Source organism: Ovis aries, chromosome 14 (genome assembly GCF_016772045.2).
Source record: "Ovis aries strain OAR_USU_Benz2616 breed Rambouillet chromosome 14, ARS-UI_Ramb_v3.0, whole genome shotgun sequence".
Classification (NCBI taxonomy): Eukaryota; Metazoa; Chordata; class Mammalia; order Artiodactyla; family Bovidae; genus Ovis; species Ovis aries.
Genome location: NC_056067.1, coordinates 33,282,891 through 33,307,279, shown reverse-complemented (window position 1 = coordinate 33,307,279; position 24,389 = coordinate 33,282,891). Strand labels below are relative to the sequence as shown.

Below are 24,389 nucleotides of genomic sequence, written 5' to 3'. Positions count from 1 at the left end.
GGTGTTGTAGAACCAATCAACTTCAGGTTCTTCAGCATCAGTGGTCAGGGCATAGAATTGATTACCGTGACATTGAATTATTTGTCTTGGAAATGACCCAAGATCATTCTATTGTTTTTGAGGTTGTGCCCAAGTACTGCATTTCAGACTCTTTTGTTGACTATGAGGGTTACTCCATTTCTTCTAAGGGTTTCTTGTCCATAGTAGTAGATATAATAGACATCTGAATTAAATTTTCCCATTCCTATGCATTTTAGTTCACTGATTCCTAAGATGTTGATGGTCAGTCTTACCATATCCTGCTTGACCACATCCAATTTACTTTGATTCATGGACCTAACCTTCCAGGTTCCTATGCAATATTGTTCTTTACAGCATTGCACTTTCACCACCAGACATATCCACAGCTGAGCATCATTTCTGCTTTGGCCCAGCTGCTTCATTCTTTCTGCATAATCACCTCCAGGCATCACAGCTTTGTTGTGGCAAAGGAACTTGGTAACTCAATGAAGCTATGAGCTATGGCATACAGGGCCACCCAAGATGGATGGGTCATAGTGAAGTGTTCTGACAAAACGTGGTCCAGTGGAGGAAAAAATGGCAACCCACTCCAGTATTCTTTCCTGGAGAGCCCCATGGGACAGTATGAAAAGACAAAAAGATATACCTGAAGATGGGTCCCTAGGTTGGAAGGTGTCCTGTCCAGTGTGCTATTGGGGAAGAGTGGAGGGCAGTTATTAGTAGCTACATAAAGGATGAAGTCACTGGGCTAAAGTGGAAACGATGCTCAATTGTGGATGCGTCTGGTGGTGCAAGTAAAGTCTGATGCTGTAAAGAGCAATATTGATATCCTACTCCTCATCAAATCCCTACCCACTAACCTGGAAAGCTTTAGATACTTCCTCTTTATTTAAACACCATTATGATGGTCGTCAAATGGTGATTCTGTTTTTAATTTTCATAATTTTTCTACCTTTATTAGTTGGTATTTCACTGTATGGAAGAGCTTCCCCTTCTTTCTAATTTGTTAGTTTATTGCTTATATCAGTATGGACTCATGGATCCAGATTTGATCCAGTAAGTCCCTATTATTATTTGTTTTGAAGTTCACATCGTCTTAAATGTGACCAGTAGGAGACTCATCACGCTGGCTCTTTGCACCCTTTTGAATATATTCCCATCAATCTTTGAGGCCTTTTTACTTTCTGGTGCAGAAAACAATCTTCCAAGTTCATCTTGTACTTCTCCTGCCAAGTTCTGGAAGCAGCTATCTTTTCTAGGGACATCTGGTTCCTTTTAGTAAAGAATGGCATTTAGAACCTGAGATCTGGGCAGTGGATGTGTTCAAAGCTACTGGGCTGTCATTACTTCTAATTTGACTCAGCCAGCTGAGCTAGGAAATCTACATGTGATTATATACATGCACATGCATACAATGTCTATCTGTCCATCCATCTACCCATCTACCCACGTTTTTGTATACACACAGATATCTATATCAGGTCTTCTCAGTCATGATACTAGTGACATTTTTGGTGGGATAACTCTTTGCTATGGAAGCTGTCCTTTGTATTAAAGGAGGCATAGCAGCATCACTTGCCTGTACCCACCAGGTACCAGTTACAACCCAGAATATCATCAGATATTGCCAGTTGTCCTCCAAGGGACAAAATTACTTCTGGTTGATAACAGCTGATCTGTGCACATTTCCATAGCTATTTCTGTATAGGTTTTACTTTTACTTGCATATTTATTTGGCTATGCCAAGTCTTAGTTGTAGCATGGGAGATCCCTTTCCCTGGGGATCAAACCCAGACTGCCTGCATGGGGAGTGCAGAGTCTTAGCCACTGGACCACCAGGGAAGTCCCTGTTTCTGTAGAGATTTTAAAAAGATGAATTTATGCCAATACCTTCAATTTCAGTTTAGAACCTCAGTACTTTGACTTCTCATCTTTTCCATGTCTGTAAATCCTATCTCTGACAACTAGAAACCCAGCTCCCATTATCCTCAATATAGTTATTTCTTTGCCTAACTCTCATGTATTTAACCAGTCTCCCTGCCGTGCAGCTAACTTCTCTAGCCTCTCAGATGTTCCGCTGCCATCTTCAGAGCTCCTGCCACCGCCTCTCTCGGCCTCATGGGCACAACAGGCCACCCCCACCATCCCTCTTATAATTGCATTCTTCCAACTTTGTTTTCCATGATAAATTTCAAATTCCATGGAGGCAGGGAGCAAGCCTGTCCCATGCATAGCTGAGTCCCCAGCACCTGGCATGGTGCTAGTGTATAGTTAGCGCTCAGTATCTGTATGATAAATGAGTACAGGTTTGTATGCAGGGCTCAGGTGGTAAAGCATCTGCCTGTAAGGCAGGAGGCCTGGGTTTGTTTGACCCCTGGGTTGGGAAGATCCCCTGGAGAAGGGAATGGCTTACCCACTCCAGTGTTCTTGCCTGGAGAATTCTATGGATGGAGGAGCCTGATGGGCTACAGTCCATGGAGTCCCAAAGAGTTGGGCACAACTGAGTGACCAACACACTTTTCAGTTTTATAGCAGCACAGAAACCTCACCTCTAAGCGCTTGAGTCTCTGCTTTATGCCCATTTTCTGAGCAGGAAGCACCGAGGCTGAGTTCCAAGCCTCTTGCACCATGTCCTTATTGTGAGCAGCTAAGTGTCTCTTGGCCTGCATCTGTGCTGTCTCACCCCATCAGACAGTAGACCCTTTCTGGCCCTACCAGGTATTTGCGCTTGGTGGGGTTGAGGAGCTGCATTTCCAGCTGCTCGTTAGTGTGTGTCTGTGACCCTGTCTGACAACAGGGAGGCTGCTCTTTGCTGTCCTCTTCCGTCTGGCCTCATCCTTAATAAGCTCACCACTGCACTGCTCCTGGATCCCCGCTCTGTAGCCGCCTGCGCTGTTTGTTCTTCTCAGCCGAGCCTGCCTTGAGTAGACTGCTGATGTGGAAAAAGACTGTTTCTGTGGCACCCTGAAGGGTTTTAAAATAAAGCTCCTTTCAGTTTAAAGACACCTGACCATCTTAGTACCAATGGTGATACTTAACCAAAAAGAGGAGCAGAGATGCTGGCCTGCTGCTCCCTTCCAAGCCTTTATCTGAACCTGATGAGGCAGCTTCCCTAGTGGGCTATGCAGATCTTTCTGAACGGTTCAGGGGCATGGAGACCTTCACCTCCCACCTACCTCCCACAGCACATGGTGGGTTGCTGGATAACCATAGACCTGGCTGGCTAGCATTGTGTTGGGGGATGAAGTGCAGTTTTCCAGAAAACTAGCAGCCCACAAAGGAAGCAGCCCTGACCTGAAATTCTATCAGTCTCATCTCAAGATTTTAGCTCCTTTTCCCGGCTCACTGCGAGGCCCTGAGAAACACGACGTCAACTGTAAAAGAAGCTGGTGGGTCAGTGACTCTGAGGAGTGCTTCCTGTTGGGACCGATGGCAGGGGACAGAGAAGGGTCCAGCAGTTGGCAGCAGGAGACCCGCCTTGGTTCTTGTCTGGGCTTTGCCCCAAGCCTGGCCTTGGAGCAGCATCTGTTCTTGCTCAGGCTGGTAGCCTGATCCCTGGGAGGGCGTCTGGTGTGGATAAGTCTGCCATCGACCTACCCTCAGTGTTTGCTCTTGCTGGATGAGTTGAAACTCCTTGGGCCTCAGGGTTCTGACTGATAAAATTGGGACAAGGAAGGGTGGAGATGGTACATGGCAAGCCCTGGGCTTTCATATCTGGCTCCTAGTCAGTGCTTGAGGACGCATTGCCTTGGTTGTTGCTTCATGCATGTCTTCCCTGGTGGCTCAGACAGTAAAGAATCCACTTGCAATGCAGGAAACCTGGGTTCAGTCCCTGGGTTGGGAAGATCCCCTGGAGAAGGAAATGGCTATCCACTCCAGTATTCCTGCCTAGAGAGTCCCATGGGCAGAGGAGCCTGGGAGGTTACAGTCCATGGGGTTGCGAAGAATCAGCCGTGACTGTGTGGCCAACACTTGCATTATCCAGGCCATTTGCTTCTGGGAGAGGGCTCCTCCTGCCTCCGCGGTTCTGGGCTCAGCGCTCGTTGCTGGGCAGAACTGAGAGCCGTGATGGCCTGCTCAGTGCCTTGCACATGGCACATGCCGTCACATTTCATCACCACAGTTGCCCCCTAGACGGAATCCTCCCCAGCTTGCAGCTGAAGCAACGGCCCCCAGGAAGGTAGAGGTTTCTGTGAGGTCCCTTGGTTAGGAAGTCATCACACCAGGTTTCAAACCCCAGGTCTGTCTAACTCCAAAGTGGGTGCTTTTTCCACCACCTCCCGCCACCTCTCAGGATGGGGGCTGTTTGACTTCCCTGCCGAAGTCCATCCACTTACCTGACACAGGGGCCATCCTTGCGGTGACCAGGCCTGTGTGAGGGGAGAGTGGGCACCCTCGGGCCCTTAGGCTCCTCTAATCCCAGCAGAGGCTCTTTGCTGGCATCCGCTGGCAGATAGCATGGGTCAGGCCGATAGGTTTTGGCAGAGAAGCAACTACAGCAGCATCACAGGCACTTTGTTTGATCCAGTGGCTAATGGGGTCATTAGCAAAGCAAAGTCATTGCAGGTGTGCATCCCCACTGACGGTTGCTGCCAGCTCAGTGGCCCTTTATCATCCTTCTGCTTCCTGCCTGGGGTGCAGGCAGTGACATCAGAGCGGTCCTGGGAGGGTAAACTCACTTCATAACCATCCCTAACGCTTGTCGATGCCCTCTAGGGTCCTCCTGTGGTGGGACCTTACAGCTGCCTGGACCTCTGCCCGGAAATGGGCCTCAATATCTCAGTACTCTCAGTATGTGACATGCCGGGCCCCGGGGACACACAGGAGATGGCACGTTTTGTCCCCAAGGCAGCCAGCAAGTCTCCTCCTTGAAACAGCACCAGCTAGACAGGATCAATTTCCCATTGACTTTCAGGCCCATCTCAGACACAGTGTAATTCTTGTCTGAGGGCTTATAAAGGCCATTGACTGTCTTATAAAAGATTTAAACACTTGCCTTGTGGCATGCAGGAGCTCTATCTATCACAAGACCTTTTTGACAATTCGAGGGGGTAGCCTTGAATTGCGGGAGGGGTCTTTGGCTTTCCCACAGCGGACAGACAGCATCTTCTGGACTGGGCTGTGGATGGGTCAATAGCAGGACCCTCCTAATTCTTCACCCAGGGGGTTATTCTCCACAGGGAGTCAGGCTTCTCTTGCTGAGCCTTGCAAACAAATCACAAATCACATAAAATAGTCCTCCTGTGGGATAAGTGTGGCCTCTCTTGGAACAAAGGGCACACAGCTGGGACACAATTGGAAGCAGAGGCCTGTTTATCTTTCACAAAGGATTTTCTAGATAATGCCCAGAAGCGTAATAATGATCCTGGGCACTCGGTTAGTTCTACTCTGTAAGGCGTGTCCTCTTTTTGACTCACAGAGTGACTCTGGATGGTCATGTCTGACTCTGGAGCTGCGATGGTCATATTCATCTTAAAGAGAAACTGAGTTTCAAAGAGGTTAGGTGTGTGTTCCACCAGGAGAATCTCAGTTCTCAGGCAAAATGGTATTTTCCAACTTTCCTGTCTCCTACGCTCCTGCTGCCCATTCTCTCTGTCCATTCACTGTGTAGCCAGCCCCATAGTGCTTCCAAGGGAAAGAGAGAGAAAAGGGCTGATAGGATTTCTGTCCTGGAAGAGCTTGGCCGAGCGGGCTTGTGTAGACAGGGAGCTGGGTGATTGCGTTTCAGTGTGTTTTGGGCAATCATGACTTTATGGTCAAGGAAAATGGGAGCAGGGGGAATGGGATGGTGAGAGCTCCTGGAGGGGGCGCAGGAGAATGGGTGGTCAGTCAAGTGTGGCATCAGAGCGCAAGCACAGCACTGAGGCATGAGAGCACACAGCCTGCTGGGAGAATTGTGACAGGGACATGTTGGAGAAAAGGTGCGGACCGACAGAGGAGAGTAGTCTGGCTTCTTACCCTCACTGATGGCATCTCCCACTCCTCTCCCTCTTTCACTTTCTTCTGACCACGCTGGCTTCCATGCTGTTTCCCCAACACTGCTCAGGGCCTTTGCACTGGCTCCTCCCACTGCCTGGCCTGGTCTTCCCCGGACACGCTTGAGACTCAACCCCAACTGCTCCAAGTCTTTGCTTCAATGTCCTTTGCTCAGTTAGGGTGATTCTGACTACCTAGCTGACACTCGTCACTTCCCCGCACTCTAGATTTCCTTCCTCCATCACTCATCTTCTTTTTTCCAACAGCACTTACCACCTCCTAGCATGCCATGTAATCAACACACTTCTGATGATGATTGCTTATTGTTTTCTCCATCAGCTAGAATGTGAGCTCCATGGCAGCAGGAGTCATTGTTTCTGATTTATCCCAAGTGCCTAGAACTGTGCCTGGAGTGGAGGAGACACTCAATAAACACTTAAGTAGGTGAATGGATGGATGACTGACCTTCAGTGGGTAGCCTGCTGAGGGGTTGGGATTTGGAGTTGTAGATAATGAGGAGGGCCTGGGCTTTACTGCGGACAGTGGACCTGAAGGAGGCTAAACAGAGGAGTTACATGGTTATGGTTTGTTTTAGAGAGGCCCCTCCAGAGACCTTGGGTGGCGATGAGGAGAGGCAGATGTGGATTGGGGGAGAACCAGGGAGATCCATTCCAGGAGAGAGAGGAGGAGGTCCTGAGCCCTCCCAGGGGAGTGTAGAGGCTGGGGAGAGGGGGACGTCTCAGGTGGACTGGACAGACATGGGTCTGTGGCTGCTTGGAAAGCAGGACTGAAGTTGATTCAGCTTGAAGTTGAGTGGGTGCATGGAGAATCTGGTCATTCGTTGACTCTGAGACCACGACTCGGGGAAAGAATGTCATGCAAAAAGTGTGTGTGTGTGTGTGTGTGTGTGTGTGTGTGTGTGTGTGTGTGTGTGTTGGTGAGGGAGGCAGGTCCATGCTGGACTGCAGGCTGTGCTGACCGTGTCCTGGCATTGTGCATTGGCTTTGATGTTTGGAGTCATTTACCTTGGAGCTAACCAGGTCACCAAAGGCCTGCAGTGATGTGGAATTATTAACTGGCTCAGTAGAAAGATGGCTGGGAAATCAAGGTTAGAAGTAGCATTCTAGGGTGTACTGAATGCCTCTGGTGAGAACATTTCTGACTCAAAGAAGAACTCAGTGCTTCTCAAGTCAGAACAGGGAGTGTGAGGTTATTTCCCATGGGGTCACACGCAGGGCGCATGCTTCTGCTTCCTCCTTCATCCTGAGCATCCTGTGCTGGGGGTGTCCCCTCCCTATCCTCTTCTTGGGCCCTACCATCATCTCCTCTGCCTTACCTTCCTGCTCGTCACACATCTGTGTGGCTGCTTGTGGCCTCCAGGCCTTTGCAGACATCACAGCCTCTGTGCTGAGTCGTAGACAGCCCAGCTCCTAAAGGGCTTCTCGTATTGGACCACGTGGACCCTGGGGTCCTGTGGGCAGACACCCCGTGCCAGAGTGGCAAGAGACCAGGTTTCAATCCAAGTTCTGCTCCTGGACATGGGGCCTAAGGAAAGTCCCCTTTCCTCGAAAAATTTCAGAGTTCTCATCTGGAAAGGAGCATAATCATGACTGCCCCATCTGTCTAGGTCATAGTGCTGTGAGGGTTGAGTGTGGGAACCAACAATTGGGCATGCAGTGGGAAGGGGGATGGGCCCTTGATTCCGAACTTGCAGATATCCTATGAGATGGCATCTGGTTCTTATGGAAGTTGCCTCTCACAGCATCTCTGTTAAGTGGTGTCTTCTGTATGACAACCATCTCAAGAAATGACTGCATACAATTTGTTCCTGGAAAAGATGTTTCTATTACGCTATAAAAGTATTCCACTTTGGGTCACATTTGATGAATTTCCTCTGAAAGTTTAAAAAAATTCCTTTTCTCTCCTACTAAAAGCATTATTTTTGTTTCAGAAGAGGGAAATGAATATGTGCCCTGATTGAGGGGAGCCCACGTCCGTTTAGATTCCCAGTCACCGTGCTTTAGTTAGCCCTCAAGGTCACGGCTGTAGGTCTAAAAGCGCCTTTCTTGTGCACAGGCATGGCAGCGCAGGTGAGGCCCCGCGAGGCAGTGGGAGCCATGTTGGCGTGGTGAGGCAGGAGAGTAGCAGTCCCGTTTTCTGTCCCTGGCATGGAGTAGGGGCCAGACTAGAATCCTTGGACGAATTTGGAAGTCCAGAACACAGCACTGAGAGCAGGGAGGAGAACTGGGAAGGATTTAAAAGCTATTAGGCAGGTAGAGTCAGAGTTGATGGAACTTTAAATGAGTAGACGGGAGAAGGAAGGACTAGAGGAGGGTCAGGCGCAGCTGCGGGTTGTTATTGACCTTCTTAGAGTAATTTCGCGGCCAGTGAAGGTGAGGAAGCGGGTGAGGAATGTGGGCAGATCTTTGGAGAAGCTTGTCTCTGTGAGGAGCAGGAGTCGGGGAAGGAGGGTCGAGGGGCATTTTTCTGCTCTTTTTAAGGTATGAGAAGCCTGTGCATGTGTGTATGCTGAGGGGAAGGGGTGTTTGGTAAGGGGAAGCCTGGAAGCGCAGAATATGGAAGTGATAACTGATGCGTGAGACTCAAGAATGATGCCTGGTGCAGAGGGAGGCAGAAGCAAGTCCCTCTTCTCCCGAGGAGGACCTGAGAAAAAGAGATGGCGGCTTCAAAATGCACAGGCAGTGACGCAGAACTTGGAGGGAGTTTATACCTAATCCCTCTAATGTCACTTGGAAGCAGGAAGCCAAGCACTCTGCCATGGGACTGGCTCTTGAGGACAGTGGAGCTGATCTTCTTAGAGCGATGGAGGTTGGCCTGGGAACCAAGGTGTGTTGATAGGATAATACATTGGTGTTTCTGTGACTATGTGGGAACTGATTATACTCTTGGATCCTTAGTTTTCTTTTCTGAGCAGTGGGGTTTTGTAACAATTTGGCACAGTGTTCATGAGAAAGCAATGAGAAAATATTAAGAGCCTGGCACCGTGTCTGGCATGTGGCCACCTCCAAACCGGTTGATTCCTCCTCCCCTAGATCCCATGCATATATACTTTTAAATTTACTTATTTTTAACTGACAGATAATTGCTTTACAATATTGTGTTGCTTTCTGCCATACATCAACATGAATCTGCCACAGGCATACATTTGTCCCCTCCCTCCTGAACCTCCCTCTCATCTCCCACCCTGCTAGGTTGTCACAGAGCCCCAGTTTGAGTTCCCTGAGTCATAGAGCAAGGTCCCACTGGTTGTTTATTTTACATAGATCCTATATATTTTTTTAACCGTAGTTGGGTCATGACCTCCAGCATGAGGAGGGACTCAGCGGGGAAACCCCTGAGGCAGACGGTGGTTTAGGGCCTACTGGGGTTCTTCTGGGCATGTGGTAGAGGCGCTGAGGAGCCTGAGGGGCCCAGAGAATGTTGACCTGATGGATTGTAAGAGTGGGATGAAGACAAAGATTAAGCTGAGAGGTGGTGTGCGCAAGGTGAGCTGCTCAACGGTCTGGGCATCATGGTAAAGTCAGACAGAAGACGGCAGGCAGTTCAGATTGCTAAGAAGATGAAGGCTGTGGTCAGATGTGTGATTTTAAGATTTCAGAGCCAGAAACTTTCTGAGTGATCTTAAGATCTAGGGTATGGCAGCTGATGTGAAGGTAAAAATGGTCACTAACATGCTGAACACAGAATGCTTTGGATGGATTTTCTCATTCAATCTGACAATCCCTATTTTACAGAGGAGGAGCCGGGGCACAGAGGGAAGAAGCAGCTTGATCAAGGAGTCACATCGGGTCATGGCTGGAGGCTGGGATGTGAAGGTGGGTGATCTTTTCCACTCTCAACTGCTACTCATAACACCCTGATAGCAGCTGGCTGAGTCAGCTCTGTGTACGATACTGTCCGCCAGGATGATGGCTGGTCGGGGTGGAGAGGAAGATGGTAAAATGGGGACTGAGTCTTAGTGTGAAGTGTGGACCGTACCCAGTGACGGCTGAAGTGTCACTCTGCCCCCCAAGCTCCACCACCATCCACACTGGTCAAGTCAGCTTTGGGCTTCAAAAGGGTCGATAGGCTTCCTGTTGGGCATTTACTTGCCCTGGTGATGGGCGCTCAGCTTTCTGGTGCTGAGGCTCTGTGCCTGGTAACTGGAGGCCGGCCCTGGCACAGGATATCAGGTCACAGCCATCAGTAGTGAGCAGGGGAGGGATCAGCCTTGAAATGGCCCCACTATTATAGTGAGGAGCACCCCCGCTCCCATGAGAAAAGCAGAGCTGAGCAGGGCATGCATTGACCTGGGGAAGTGAGTGACTGCTGTGTTCTTTCTCACATTCCCTTGTCGGGCCAAGATGTAGAGTCTCCCTGGGCCCATATTTTCCAAGAGGTATCAGTACCCTGAGTGTGCGTCTTTGGAATAATCCTCGTAGTGCAGTCTGGATCCAGGCGAGTGATACCTGGAATACTCTGGTTGTTCATCAAGTTTGTCCAGTCACCTCGATTGGTTCTTTTCTTTCCCTTGTTCTAGTTGAAATCTTTTTTCCTGTTTATCCCATCATTTAAGAATGTAGCATGGTGAGGTAGAATCTGTATTCACTTGGTTGCCTGCGTGTGTGCGTGCTAAGTCACTTCAGTCATGCCCGACTCTTTGTGACCCCGTGGACTCCTCTCTCCATGGAATTTTCCAGGCAAGAACAGTGGAGTGGGTTTCCCTTTCCTCCTCCAGGGGATCTTCTCAACCCAGGAGTTAAACCTGAGTCTGTTACAGCTTCTGCATTGGCAGGCAGGTTCTTTACCACTGAGCCACCCAGGAAACCCATTCGCTTGTTTATTTGGCAGCTGTGTTTTGGATCCTTCAACAGATACTGGAACATGGGTTTCGGAAGAAGGTGGGCTTGGCTTTAATCCTCGTTGTGCTGTCCTTCGGGGTACTGGCCACATCACAACATATTTTGGATGTCACCGATGAGCTGCTTTTAGCTTGAAAATAATAGGGGTGCTCTGTGACCGTGGGGGAATTGGTTACACTCTTGGAGTCTCAGTTTCCTTTTCTAGGCAATGGGTTTTTTAGCAACTTGGCACAGTGTTCATGAGAAAGCAATGAGAAAATATTATTAAGATGTGTCATATGGCCATATCTAAACCTGGGATTTCTCTCCTACATCCCATATATTTTGAACTGACAGAACAGTGCCATTTCCCTAGAGGAACAAGTGTCCTGGCTGCATTGCAGTGGCTGGTAGGGTTGCATTTTCTGTGTCTGCATGGTGGGCACTGTACTGATGCTGACGACGCAGGTCACTTTGGCCCTGGGTGCCTGTGAGTCCAGTTAACCCAGCTGAAAGATGACATTTTTGATTGGAACAGAAAGAGAGGTGTAAAGAGCTCATTTCAGAGCCCGCTGCTTTAGTTCCTAGCAGCAAAGCTCTAGCCTCCCTCCCTCATCCTCCTAGTTCTGCTGGTCTGGAACGGGCCTGGTCAAGGGATCTGCTGGGACCTGCTTGGCTGGTGTTTGCACACTAATCCTTGATGTTGGGATTGACCTAGGTGTGAAACAGTCTGTGATGCCTTACAATTTAGGAAGCTGCAATTGCATTCTTTACACCAGATACGTTTTACAGATGATCCAGGCCTTTTCTCTGTGGGAAGCTTCCATTTCCGCAATTCTGGACCTGAAATAAGGTCCCAGGGTCCAAGGCAGTCCACGCTCACTTGGGCTTTGCGGGAAGTCAGCGTCCTGTCTTGGCCTCAGCAGGCATTTCAGCTTGGATGTTGAACCGTCGGGCTGCATGGCATGTTTCTGCTTGCACATGGCGTGACATTTGTTCAAACAGGAGAGGCACTGTGGTTCTGGGGAAGTAGCAAAGAGTTTGAGTGATGTTGCCTGGGGGTGACGTCTGGCTTTCGAGCTCTCTAAGTCTCTATTAGGCCAAAGCCACACAGTGCTTGTGAAGTCCAACTGTATAACTGTGTGTGAAGATACCAGGAGTGATGCAAAGAGCTCTGTAGATGTTACTGTTCTGTTTATGATTATCCTTCATGTTATAGATCCACATCCGCATTTGGAGGTTAGGCTACGAGAATGGTATTTGTTAAAATTCCATTAATTGCTCAGGCACCATGGAGTAAACATGGCTTAATGTTTACACACTTGTTATTTACCTTTAAAACCAGTATTTGATTGGTCTGGTCAGGTGACCTGTGGATGAGTGGGAAATTTGGGGAATCTATTTTCAGGGATTTTTTTTTTTCTGTTCATTTTAGTTGTGTTTAAAAAGTCATTACATCATCCTCAAAGACTTTAAGGGAGATTAAGTGAGTGAAATTCCCAGTCTTGTCAATGTTAATTACAAAAACAATGCCCGAACTGTCAGATTTGATGCACTTGAGATGATACAAAAAGTCACCGACCGGGCCTGAGTGGAAGCTGATGATTGCCAAGATCCCCCTTCTGCCTGTGTCTGCCTGCCTGCAGCAGCGCCCTCAGCCCGGACCCTGTCCTCACTGCAGCCCCCTGCCCTCCATCTGTTGCCCCACGGGGCTTCCAGGGGCTGAGTCAAGCCCACTCTGACTGATACTTCCCTCACCAGTTTTCTCCCGCTCATGATCTGGATTCCAGTGTTTCTGTACCTTCACCATACACGTTTGTTTTGGTAAGACTAGCACCCCGAGGAGCACCTCTGGGAGAGTGCTACCATCAGTGAGATGGTCCATACTGTTCCTCTTACAAGAATGACCCACCTTCTGAACCTTATTCAGAGCCAGCCCACTTTCTGCAGAGATTTGTCCTAAACAGTCCAGAGGGGGACTCGCACCCCTTCAAGTGATTCACTATGCCAGCTCAGAGCCAGTTGGAAAATTTTCACAATATGAGTTGCTTTTGACATTGATGAGGTTCTAGTAACTAACCGATGCTGAAGCTGAAGCTGCAATACTTTGAACACCTGATATGAAGAGCTGACTCATTGGAAAAGACCCTGATGCTGGGAAAGATTGGAGGCAGACGACAGGGGATGAGATGGTTGGATGGCATTACTGACTCACTGGACGTGAAAGTGAAGTTGTTCCATCGAGTCTGACTCTTTGCGACCCCAAGGACTGTAGTCTGCCAGGCTCCTCCATGCACGGGATTTCCCAGGCAAGAATACTGGAGTGGGTTGCCATTTCCTTCTTCAGGGGATCTTCCTGACCCAGGGATCAAACCCGGGTCTCCTGCATTGCAGGTAGACTCTTTACCTTCTGAGCCACCAATAGACATGAGTGAGCAAACTCCAGGAGATAGTGACGGATAGGGAGGGGGTCACAGAGTCAGACACAACTGAGCAATGGAACAACGACAACAAACTGTGTGCCCTCCCCCTCCCCAACTCCCATAGGAATAATTGCCCCTCTTAGACACCAGCTTTTGGTCCCTCCACACTTACCTCATCTGTCCTATAGACTGTGAACAAGCATATTTGACCCCATGTAACTGTGTGGATCACAATAAACTGTGGAAAATTCTGAAAGAGATGGGAATACCAGACCACCTGACCTGCCTCTTGAGAAATCTGTATACAGGTCAGGAAGCAGCAGTTAGAACTGGACATGGAACAACAGACTGGTTCCAAATAGGAAAAGGAGTACATCAAGGCTGTATATTGTCACCCTGCTTATTTAACTTCTATGCAGAGTACATCATGAGAAATGCTGGACTGTAAGAAACACAAGTTGGAATCAAGATTGCCAGGAGAAATATCAATAACCTCAGATATGCAGATGACACCACCCTTATGGCAGAAAGTGAAGAGGAACTAAAAGCCTCTTGATGAAAGTGAAAGAGGAGAGCGAAAAAGTTGGCTTAAAGCTCAACATTCAGAAAACAAAGATCATGGCATCCGGTCCCATCACTTCATGGGAAATAGATGGGGAAACAGTGGAAACAGTGTCAGCCTTTATTTTTTGGGCTCCAAAATCACTGCAGATGGTGATTGCAGCCATGAAATTAAAAGACGTTTACTCCTTGGAAGAAAACTTATGACCAACCTAGATAGCATATTCAAAAGCAGAGACATTACTTTGCCGACTAAGGTCTGTCTAGTCACGGTTATGGTTTTTCCAGTGGTCACGTATGGATGTGAGAGTTGGACTGTGAAGAAGGCTGAGTGCCAAAGAATTGATGCTTTTAAACTGTGGTGTTGGAGAAGACTCTTGAGAGTCCCTTAGACTGCAAGGAGATCCAACCAGTCCATTCTGAAGGAGATCAGCCCTGGGTATTCTTTGGAAGGAATGATGCTAAAGCTGAAACTCCAGTACTTTGGCCACCTCATGGGAAGAGTTGACTCATTGGAAAAGACTCTGATGCTGGGAGGGATTAGGGGCAGGAGGAGAAGGGGACGACAGAGGATGAGATGGCTGGATGGCATCACTAACTCGATGGACATGAGTTTGAGTGAGCTCCGGGAGTTGGTGATGGACAGGGAGGCCTGGCGTGCTGCGATTCATGGGGTCGCAGAGTTGGACACAACTGAGCGACTGAACTGAACTGAACTGAAACACATAGGTCCTGTCATAACCTCTGCACAGAACGTGCCTTCAATGAAATTCATCAAGTGCATTCATATTATAGCTTCGCATGGATTTTCAGGGACCCAGACCATTGACTCAGGAACCTACCCAAATGATGGTAACCAGGCTGCCCGTCTCTCGTGCATATGAAGTAAGACAGGGCATGAGGGCAATGATGAGATGAGGTCTGTTTAGAAAGGAGTATGAGTTTTCTATTGCTGAAACTCATTGCAGCTAAGTGACTGAATACAGCACACATTTACTCTCTTACCTTCCTGTTGGGTAGAAGTCTGCTGCAGTCTCATTGGACTGAACTCAAGGGGTCAGCAGGGCCACATTCTTCTCCAGAAGCTCCAGGGGAGAATCTATTCCTTGCCTTTTACAGCTTCTAGAAATGAAAACCCACTCCAGTGTTCTTGCCGGGAAAATCCCATGGACGGAGGAGTCTGACGGGCTACGGTCCTTGGGGTCACAAAGAGTCCGACATGATTGAATAACTGAGCACACGCACATAGCCTGCCTGCATCCCTGCTGCCCAGTCCTGCTTTTCCATCTAACTGTGTTGCATCTCTCTGACCATTCTTCCATCATCATCTCTTCCCCTGACTCTCCCTCCTGCCCCACTCTTCTGCTTTTAAGGGTCTTTGGGATTATGTTGGGCCTTTCTGGATAATCCAGGATAATATAGAATATCTCTATTTTAAGGTCAGTTTATTAGCAGTCTTCATTCTGTCAGCAACCTTAATTCCCCTTCACTATGTAACCTAACATAGTTACATATTCCAGGGATTAGGGCATTTTTTGAAAGGAGGCATTTTTTGCCTACCACAGATAGAGACTAGGAAATATGCCCAAATCCACTTTGCCTTTACCCAGAGTGAAAGCTTTCATACGTGTAAAAGGCATGCACATCGTGAGAAAATAGGGGTCATGGCCAGGATAGACGCCCTGGCAAATCACTCAGCCCACCAACCATCAAGCACCCACCCAAACAGCGTGATTTACTGATGCCTGGCACACACTAGAGATTCTGAGGCAGCTGTCTCTAGTCTTGGGGTGTGAGAGAAGAGGACATAAGGAGACAAAACACTGATGAAGGCATCAGAGAGGAGTGGGCATGTCAGCAGACTCTTGGAGGAGACAGAGGTCAGATGAAGATATTCTCTGGACAAAGTAGGGAGGGCGTTTCTGGCAGCGGGCGCAGTGTGGACAGGGTATGGAGGTATAGACTGGCACAGTGTGTTCCAGTGTTGGCCGACAGCTCTCTTTTTGCCATCATGGACCCTGTGGAGGCCTCCCGGGATCATGACTTCTAAAATGCCGATTATACAGAGTGAAGTAAGCCAGAAAGAAAAACACCAATGCAGTATACTAACACATATATATGGAATTTAGAAAGATGGTAACGATAACCCTGTATGCGAGACAGCAAAAGAGACACAGATGTATAGAACAGTCTTTTGGACTCTGTGGGAGAGGGAGAGGATGGGATGATTTGGGAGAATGGCATTGAAACATGTATAATATCATGTAAGAAATGAATCGCCAGTCTGGGTTCGATGCAGGATACAGGATGCCTGGGGCTGGTACACTGGGATGACCCAGAGAGATGGTATGGGGAGGGAGGTGGGAGCGGGGTTCAGGAGTGGGAACTCATGTACACCCGTGGTGGATTCATGTTGATGTATGGCAAAACCAATACAGTATTGTAAAGTAAAATAAAGTAAAAGAAAGAAAATGCCAGTTACGTCTAGAAGGCTGTGACCTAGGGCATTTTGGCTGGCAGTAAGCAAGGTCTTCCAAATCAGAGAGAGTACACACCTCTTCTTAAAACTGAAAATGTTTATGCCTGAAATGAACCCACATTTTATTTAGGGAAAACAAAATAGCGACTTCTGGAGACATACCAAACAAAACCAGAGTCCTCCAGGGAAAGGTAACCCACCTCTCTGGGACAGTAGCCTGGTTTGTGCTAAATTCTGAAGCAATGTTCCTACTTGACACTGGCCACAGAATCCACTTGGGGTAGCATCCCTTGGAGATTTAACATGTTTAAAAGTAAGCAAATAAAATTCAGGGGAAAAAAGGAATCAGACAGTTGTTTGATGTGATTTGACAGAGATGTTTGGAGGACAGTTGACAGTAGAAAATGATAAGAGATAGGTAGGAGTTAAAGGCTGTATTGTGTGTCCTCAAAATGTGTGTATCGAAGTCCTAACTCCTGGGACCACACAATGTGACTGTGTTGGAGATATGGTCTTTAAAGAGATAGTGAAGATAAGATGAGGTCATTAGGGCAGATCCTAATTCAGTGTGATGATCGTCCTTATAAAGGAAATTAGGACACAGACACATGGAAGACTATGTGAAGACGCAGGGAGAAGTTGATCCTGTATAAACCAGAAAGAGAGGTCAGCCCTTCTCACAGCTTGATCTCAGTCTCCTAGCCATCTAGAATCGTTAAAAAAAAAAAAAAATCTGTTGTTTAAGACACCCAGTCTGCAGTGCTCTGTTATGGCAGCCCTGGAAAATGAATAGAGTAGATCATAAAAGTCATAAAAATCATTGAATGCCCTGTGAACTAGATGATGCCGTGATGCACCACTCAGATCTCCTTTCCAGTCTGATGGCCTTCTTCCTCCAAGTGCTGGAAATATAGCTGGGAGACAGCCTTCAGCTATCAGCCTCTTTCAGGAAAATGGCTTGTCCAGTTGCCTTGTCTCCAAGGTCACGCCTCCTTTTCCAGGGTGGTCTGTGTCGAAGACTTGTTGACATGTGCATATTAAGGCTTGGTCCCTTTGACCAAATTGGTTCAACTCCTAAGGTCACCTGGCTTCAGAGCTCCCCTTAGAGTTGACCAAGGCCTCTGTTGGGACTGCATCCTGGCTTCTCAGCTTCCTTTTAATTCTTCTTTCCTCCCACATTGCCCTTCCACGTGAATTGATCCCAAGGCTGCTCCCCAACACACTGCAGTATGCTGACCACTGTCTCAGGACTCTTCATCTTGAAGAATGCAATCCGTGACATGGTGGAGTCTATCCTCATGGCATTAGGGAGTTACTGAAGCTTTATATTCTGATGTGCTATGATTTGTAGTGTGGCTGGTTTGAAGGCTAAGCTAAAGAGGATGGGACAGAAGCTGGTAGACCAGTTGGACAGGGCAGAGAGTAGGTAAAAGAGAAGGTGATGGAGGCCTGGTGGTAAATGGTTGTTCTTCACCTACAGCTCTCCCTGGAGCCTCTACCTGCTATGTGTGTGAAGTCGCTCAGTTGTGTCCAACTCTTTGGGACCCCATGGAGTGTAGCCTACCAGGCTTCTCCGTCCATGGGATTCTTCAGGCAAGAATACTGGAGTGGGTTACCATTTCCTTCTCCAGGGGATCTTCCCAACCCAGGGATTGAACCTGGGTCTCCAGCATTGGAGGCAGACATTTAACCTCTGAGCCACCAGGGAAGCTCAAAGTCATTCCAGTGTATGAAGTGCATTGTCCTGGCTTGATTGGTGTTTACACTTCGCTCACAGTATTCAAGGGAGCTCAAGTCTGGTCTCACATTCCAAGATGTGAGAGCCAAATAAGAGCTCAGCTGAATGCATCATGGGTGAATAATGAGAGCTTAATGCTCCGGTACAGCCTCAGGAATTTAGAGATGAATCAGAGGATAAAATATACACTTTCTCCTTACCCCCTACAAATGCACGTGTCTCAGGAGCTTAACCTGACATATGCAAACTCTCACACACTGGCCCTAACTACCTGTGGCTCCTCCTTCACATCACACCATGCTGAACCCTGAACACATGATTAATGCAGTTCCCTCTGACTGAACTACATTCCCTCTTGCTCTGTGACCTTCATTTACCTTATTCATCACCCAAGTCTCTTTTCTGCATTTCATACTTCCAAGAAACCTTTACTGGTGGCTCCCTCAGGCAGGCTGGTTTAGGTATATTTTTCCTGTATTTTTATAGTCTCTCTCTCTCTCTTTTTTTTTTTTTTTTTTTTTGGACATTGGACTGTAACTTCAGGACAGTAGAAACTATGTCTTCTTAGGGATTTGGAGCAAAAGAAGCACTGCAATTTTTTCCCGTTTGAATTTCAACTGTTGAAGGATGTACACACAAAGAACTGATTACTGAGTGGGGATCCCTTTCATCTAGTTTGATAACAGTTTTAAAACACCTGATAACCATCAAACCTAGAGATTCTAGTAAACTGTGGAGGAGCCTGTGGCTTAGACCGAGGGCCAAATGGTATCCCCTACTTGTTACCTTCAGTTCAGTTCAGTCGCTCAGTCATGTCTGACTCTTTGTGACCCCATGAATCGCAGCACGCCAGGCCTCCCTGTCCATTTTGTTACCTTATATGTATTTAAACTTCAGAATCTGCAGAGTTGAGCAAAGCACAAGAAAAGTAGCATGACTTGTAGACTCCAGGTTCCTAACCTTGTGAAATAGGAACACAGGCCTGCCTGCATCCAGCATAGAAGTCAAGTAGGGGATCAGAGAAGAAGGAGAGGGGGGCAGGTGGGTTTGTGCCCTGAGAGGGATCCTGCCCTGCTGGTTTTATCATAGAGGGGACAGGAGGAGGAGAACATGTGGTACTAGGGCCTGGAGGGCAAAGGGCAAGAAAAGGAGGGGCATGTCTTTGATACAGTATCCCTGCTCACTAGGAAGATGGAGCTCATCGAATCTAAATTGGCCAAATGAGCTAGACATTCCTCCTTCCACAAGAAGTGGGGAGTAAGAAGTCAGAGAGAGGACCAGAGTTCCCTCTAAGGCATTTCCCTACTTGGGAAAAGTGGATGGAAATGTGGCCTTTGTGAGATGAAGTGGAAGCATGAGGGCAGGAGCACACATGACTTTGCATCCATGCCCTTTGATCTCCATGTCCGCAGAACCCAGGATGAGACTGCCCCAAAGTGGATATCAGCCCCTGCTTATTGATGGAATAGGAGAATGGATCACTCAGCGGATAAGGAGTGTTGGTTGCTCTGAGTTAGTGACTTGACTTTGAAGGGTGTTCTGGTTCCCTCTTTCGGGGGAAATAGACTAAACTCTACTATATTGAGGTAGATGCTGCAGTATGCTTCTGGGGTCCCCCTTCAACGAGAACTTACTGTCCCAGCTGCCAGAGGACTGTTGGCAGACACCCTTGAAAGCTGTCAGTCCCTTTAAGAACTGCAAAAAACCACCCCAAGAAGGATCGCAAATCATGCCCTTCCTTGGGGTGCCTTGGGAGTATCAAGTATTTGAGCTCAACTCGGAGCAGTGCTGAAGGGTCAGTTCTAACTCCTTAGCTTCCCGTAGGGTTGGCAGAATCTGCCATTGGCCTTGCAGCACAACAGAATATCTCTCTCTGCTCCTGACTTCTGTTCCCTTCCTTTCCTGTGTTGCAGTCTGAAGGGCATTCTTCATAAACATCCAGCATGCTCAGCATCTCAGCATCTCCTTCCTGGGCAACCTGACCTGAGATGCTCTCCTATGTATAGTGTGTTCTGATCTGGTTTGGGAAGGACCAGGAGTGAGTTAGCTTAAGTGAGAAGGGGCAGGTCTGGGAGCGATGGGAAAAGGGGGCCCAGCCTTGTGCAAAATTGGATCTAGAGTAAAAGTCCCCCAACAGAATTTGTTCAAGGTCTGATTGGTGTAACTAGTGACATCTTATTGCAGTGATGCTCGAAAGTGATGCTATATGTAATGTGGACTAGGATGATGGTGGTGACTCAGAAGCAGATCGCTGGTGCTAACTGGATAAAGTGACTTGTTGGACCCTGGGCCCAATTCCAGGAAACGCTTTATCTCAGACAGTCAGGTAGTCCATCAATCAACAGATAGTTCTAGAACTCTTCTTTGACAAAATGTGGAAAGTTGGACAACAAATTCTTAAATTTACAAATATAATATAGTTGTCATAGCCATTAGGGTTACCTAGAATGTGCAAATATGGGTGTGAGTCAGATCCTTTCTGGAGAAGAATGAGGCAAATTGGAGAGAATATTTTGAACTTTGGTTGTTAAAACTGTATTCCTCAGAGTGGTCGTAGAGACTGAAAAAAAATTTTCCTTTTGTCCTGCCTGCATCCCAGACAGCCTCTAGGGAGTTACATTCCTCATATGTTCATTTCTTATGAATAAATAATTCTTTAAGTATCTCGTCTGTGGTCAATTCTGTGCTGAACACTGGAAAAACAAAACCCAGAAAACTGTGGGGCTACCCTTGTATATAGCTCTCAGATTCTTGTAGGAGGCAGACACAAAAATAGTAGAAAAAATGGTGGCATTGGGGTTCAGGTAGATGGTTGATGACTAGAGAGCCTAGGAACACGTGTGGGTGGCTTTTAACCACAGCCACCCACAAAGGTCCAAGGAAGATGTGTGTGTGGCATAAACACAAGACAAGGGGGTAAAAGGCCACAGAATGACAAGATGTTCTTAACTGGGCAGAGAAGACCCAGAAGACACTGGGTCCTGTTGAGGTCCCCATCACCCTGACACCCTAAGGATTCATGTAAAAGCAAGTCTTGTGTTTGCTCTGTCTCAGCATCTTCCATGCCCAAGATCGGGTCTCAGATCTCTCCCCTCTCTCCACACAAGGTTCACACAGGGAATTATAGATGTTCAGTGCTTCTGGAAGTTGAAGACAGCAGAGCATTGAGAGAGGAGACTAACCACCTGGGACAGGTCCCGGGTCATCAAGGACCACAGTGATATCTGTAGAGTCTCTCGTTTGTCCTGAGAACCAGTGACTTGAAATTGTATCTTCATCAAAATCACCTGGAAAGCTTTAAAAGAGGTGGCTCCATGGTCTAGTGCCTAGACAGTGTCTGTCAGTTGGGTTGGGGGCAATGAGAAATGGTTAGCAGCAACATAGGAGAGTCAGGCCTCTGGGTTCCCGAGCTCTTAGGTGTGGACTCAAGGGGAGTGATGGGATACAGATGTCACATCCGGTTAGCCATGTCCATTGGAATCAGGTTGACTGAGGTTGCCAGTGACAGCAATTCCACATAAGAATAAAAGCTTTACGTGAGAGACCAGCATCATTTCCAAATCCTTACATTGCCCTGGCCCTAAGGGTATTAGAACAAGCTGGGAAAACTTTCAGATGTTCAAACTCCAGTAAGGAGAAACCATTTCCTCACAAGATCACTGGTCCCATTCTGGAGTCACGTGACTGTTAGAAAGTCCTTCCCAATCCCATACCTTCTACCCACTGATTCCTATTCCATCCCTAAGTGTTGATGGGATGAGCTAGAATCTGCTGCTTGAGGCCTGTTTTAGCTGAAATTAATAATCAATGAAATCTACAGTCAATAGGCATAAGGCAAAACACATGAAGGTGACCAACCCTAATTTAATGAGAGTGATTCATCACTTCAAGCAAAGTGCTATTGGCCCCAGATATTGAAATCGGGTCTTTAGCAGGAGAACGGGGCTGCTTCAGGAGGGAGAGAATGGAAATATACATAGGACCTTGATGCATTAATTCTGCTGATGGCCCTGCACATGAAACGTGGGCCCCTCAGCAACAGAGCTGTCACTGAGCCACATTTGTAGGTCCATTTGGGTGGGAAAATGATTCACACAATACATTTAATATCCAGAAACATAAGTGCTGATTATCCAGTGAAGAAAGTACTGGGCAACTCATTAAGGAATATGTTTTTGTCCCCACACTGGCCTACGTTTCACAATTAGCATCCACACCCACACAAAATGCAGACACAGTTGTGAAATGAATTTTGAAAATTGAGTCCCTTAAGATTTGCGGTTCCCATGCCAACTGTGTCTGTTTGATGCCACTCGGATCTCGATTGCATAAAATATACTTCCTGTTCTAGCACTTCCATATCTTCGTAAGGGATGGGGTTGACATCCATACTTTTTCAGTGTGAAAAATAAGGCTCTATTGTTGAAGCCACCTTTGTGGGACGTTTCATTGCTCACAGCTGAAAGCACCTGCACTCTTCCTCCAGACAGCTCCTGCCTTTTGTGGGCTTTCCCTCTCAGCACGTCTTTCCTCTTTTGCATGTTCAGGGTCTCAGCCTGAAAGCTCGCCTAAACTCTTTTTCATCACTCCTCCTCCTGAGCCACCACCCCCCTTTTTACCCAAAACTTACTGGGTTGAGTTGCACAGTTGCGTCCTTGGCCCTCTAATACTTTCCCCCCTCTTCTCTTTGTAAGATGACCACGCCTCACCTCTTTGTGAACCTTCTCCTGAAAGGCTTTAGAAAGGCCTGAGTTGCCAGCCCCGATAGCTGCATCCCAGCCCCCTGCTCTGGTGTCTTTGCTTTCTCTCTCTTCCCTGGAGCCTTTCTTCTGGGGCATTCATGAATCTCTGGGCTCTGTCCTATGCCTAAGCTCTCTTCCCCTCCTTCACTCACCTACAAGCCAGTTTACTCTGAACATCTGTGGTTTTCTTCTTCTCTTTCTCTCTAGTACTTCCTTTGTTGATCTCATCTCTGGGTTTCAGGAAAGACCTCCCTGTGAGGTTCCCCCATCTCCATACCAGTGCTTACCTTTAGAACTCTAGGGGGTGGTGTCAAAGCCCACTGAATACCTCAATCCACATGTCTTGTTGCACCTCAAATTCAGTACCTGAACTCAAGTTCTTTGCTTTGTTATATGACTGCTTTTACGAGGGCCTGCTGGCCTGGTTTGAGGAGGTCCAGCCCATGGCACGTGTCTCATTTTACTACCGGCTTCCTTTTCCAAGCCAGAGCCCTGCTACTAGGCCCTACCATGTCAGAACGAGGCAGAAGTCAGGCTGCCTGGACACGAGGCCCTCTGGGTGCAGGAATAATACTTTATCTGAGTTTAATCGAGCCCATGGGGACTCCCAGGGCCTTGAACAGAGCTCAAGCATCAAGTGATGTTCTTATGTCTCTCACCATGGGGCAAAGAGAGAGAGACTGGGAAACAAAGAGGCCCTGGCTCGTGACTTCCGCGTTCTGGTGGGTCACTTCTGTTCCCTCACTAGGATGCCGAGTCTCTGGAGGCGTCAGTGTTTCCTTTGCTTCATGCTTGATCACCAGCACCGTAGGACAGGGCTTGGTGGGACCTCGGGAAACATTTGTTTAGGAGTATATTGAACTGTTTAAGTACATTCTCAGCAGATTCTAATATAGAAATAAAAATAAATTCCAGCCACTTGAGGTTCTTGGGTAGTTTGTTCTGTCTAGTTGAGGTTTTCTATTTCAGGCTTGTCATGCGAGAATATCACTGAGGTCTGTGCCAGGAACCAGACGGAGGCTCATGGCTTCTTTAGTGAGGGAGTTTCTGAATAGCCTTTGGCCAAATAATATTGGAAAACCCTCAAAGTATGCATACATATCAAGTGTGAACACTATACAACCATAATCAAAACCTGGGCTCTTTCTTTCTCTTTCTTTTTTTCCTTTTTTTTTTTTTCAGTATCAAGAGATGGTGAGTAGTGACCTAAAAGAGAAGGAAAAAATGTGGTGGGGAATATTTGTATGCATATAGCTGATTCGTTTTGCTGTACAACATTATAAAGTAACTTTACTCCAGTAAAACTTTAGAAAAAATAAAAAAGAGGAAATGAGCAAACCTTACAACTGATAGAGCAACAAGATCAGGGACTTGAACAGATAATGTGAGCTGTCTGGCACCTTGAAATTGCTCCCGTTAGTCTTTACTTGTCAAAATTGCATTTGCATCTGTTTTGGAGAAGATCGTTTTTTATGGAAAAAGTATAAGTCCAGGGACTCTTGAGATACTAGACGTTGCCTACCGCTGGTGGTGGGGACACTGTTGAGATCACAGGCTGGCAGCTAGAAAGGCTTTAGCTGGATTTTCTGGAGGTCCATGCATGATGAC

The 24,389-nt window shown here is 47.4% G+C and overlaps 1 long non-coding RNA gene across 1 annotated transcript in view; it reads left to right on the top strand.

Annotated features, from left to right (window-relative positions):
* Nucleotides 1-24,389, top strand: part of LOC121816492 (uncharacterized) — a 251,071-nt gene that overhangs the window by 116,828 nt on the left and 109,854 nt on the right. Inside the window, exon 2 of the long non-coding RNA XR_006056116.2 lies at nt 9,753-9,833. This is a non-coding gene — a long non-coding RNA (uncharacterized LOC121816492). The remainder of the gene's footprint in view (nt 1-9,752; nt 9,834-24,389) is intronic.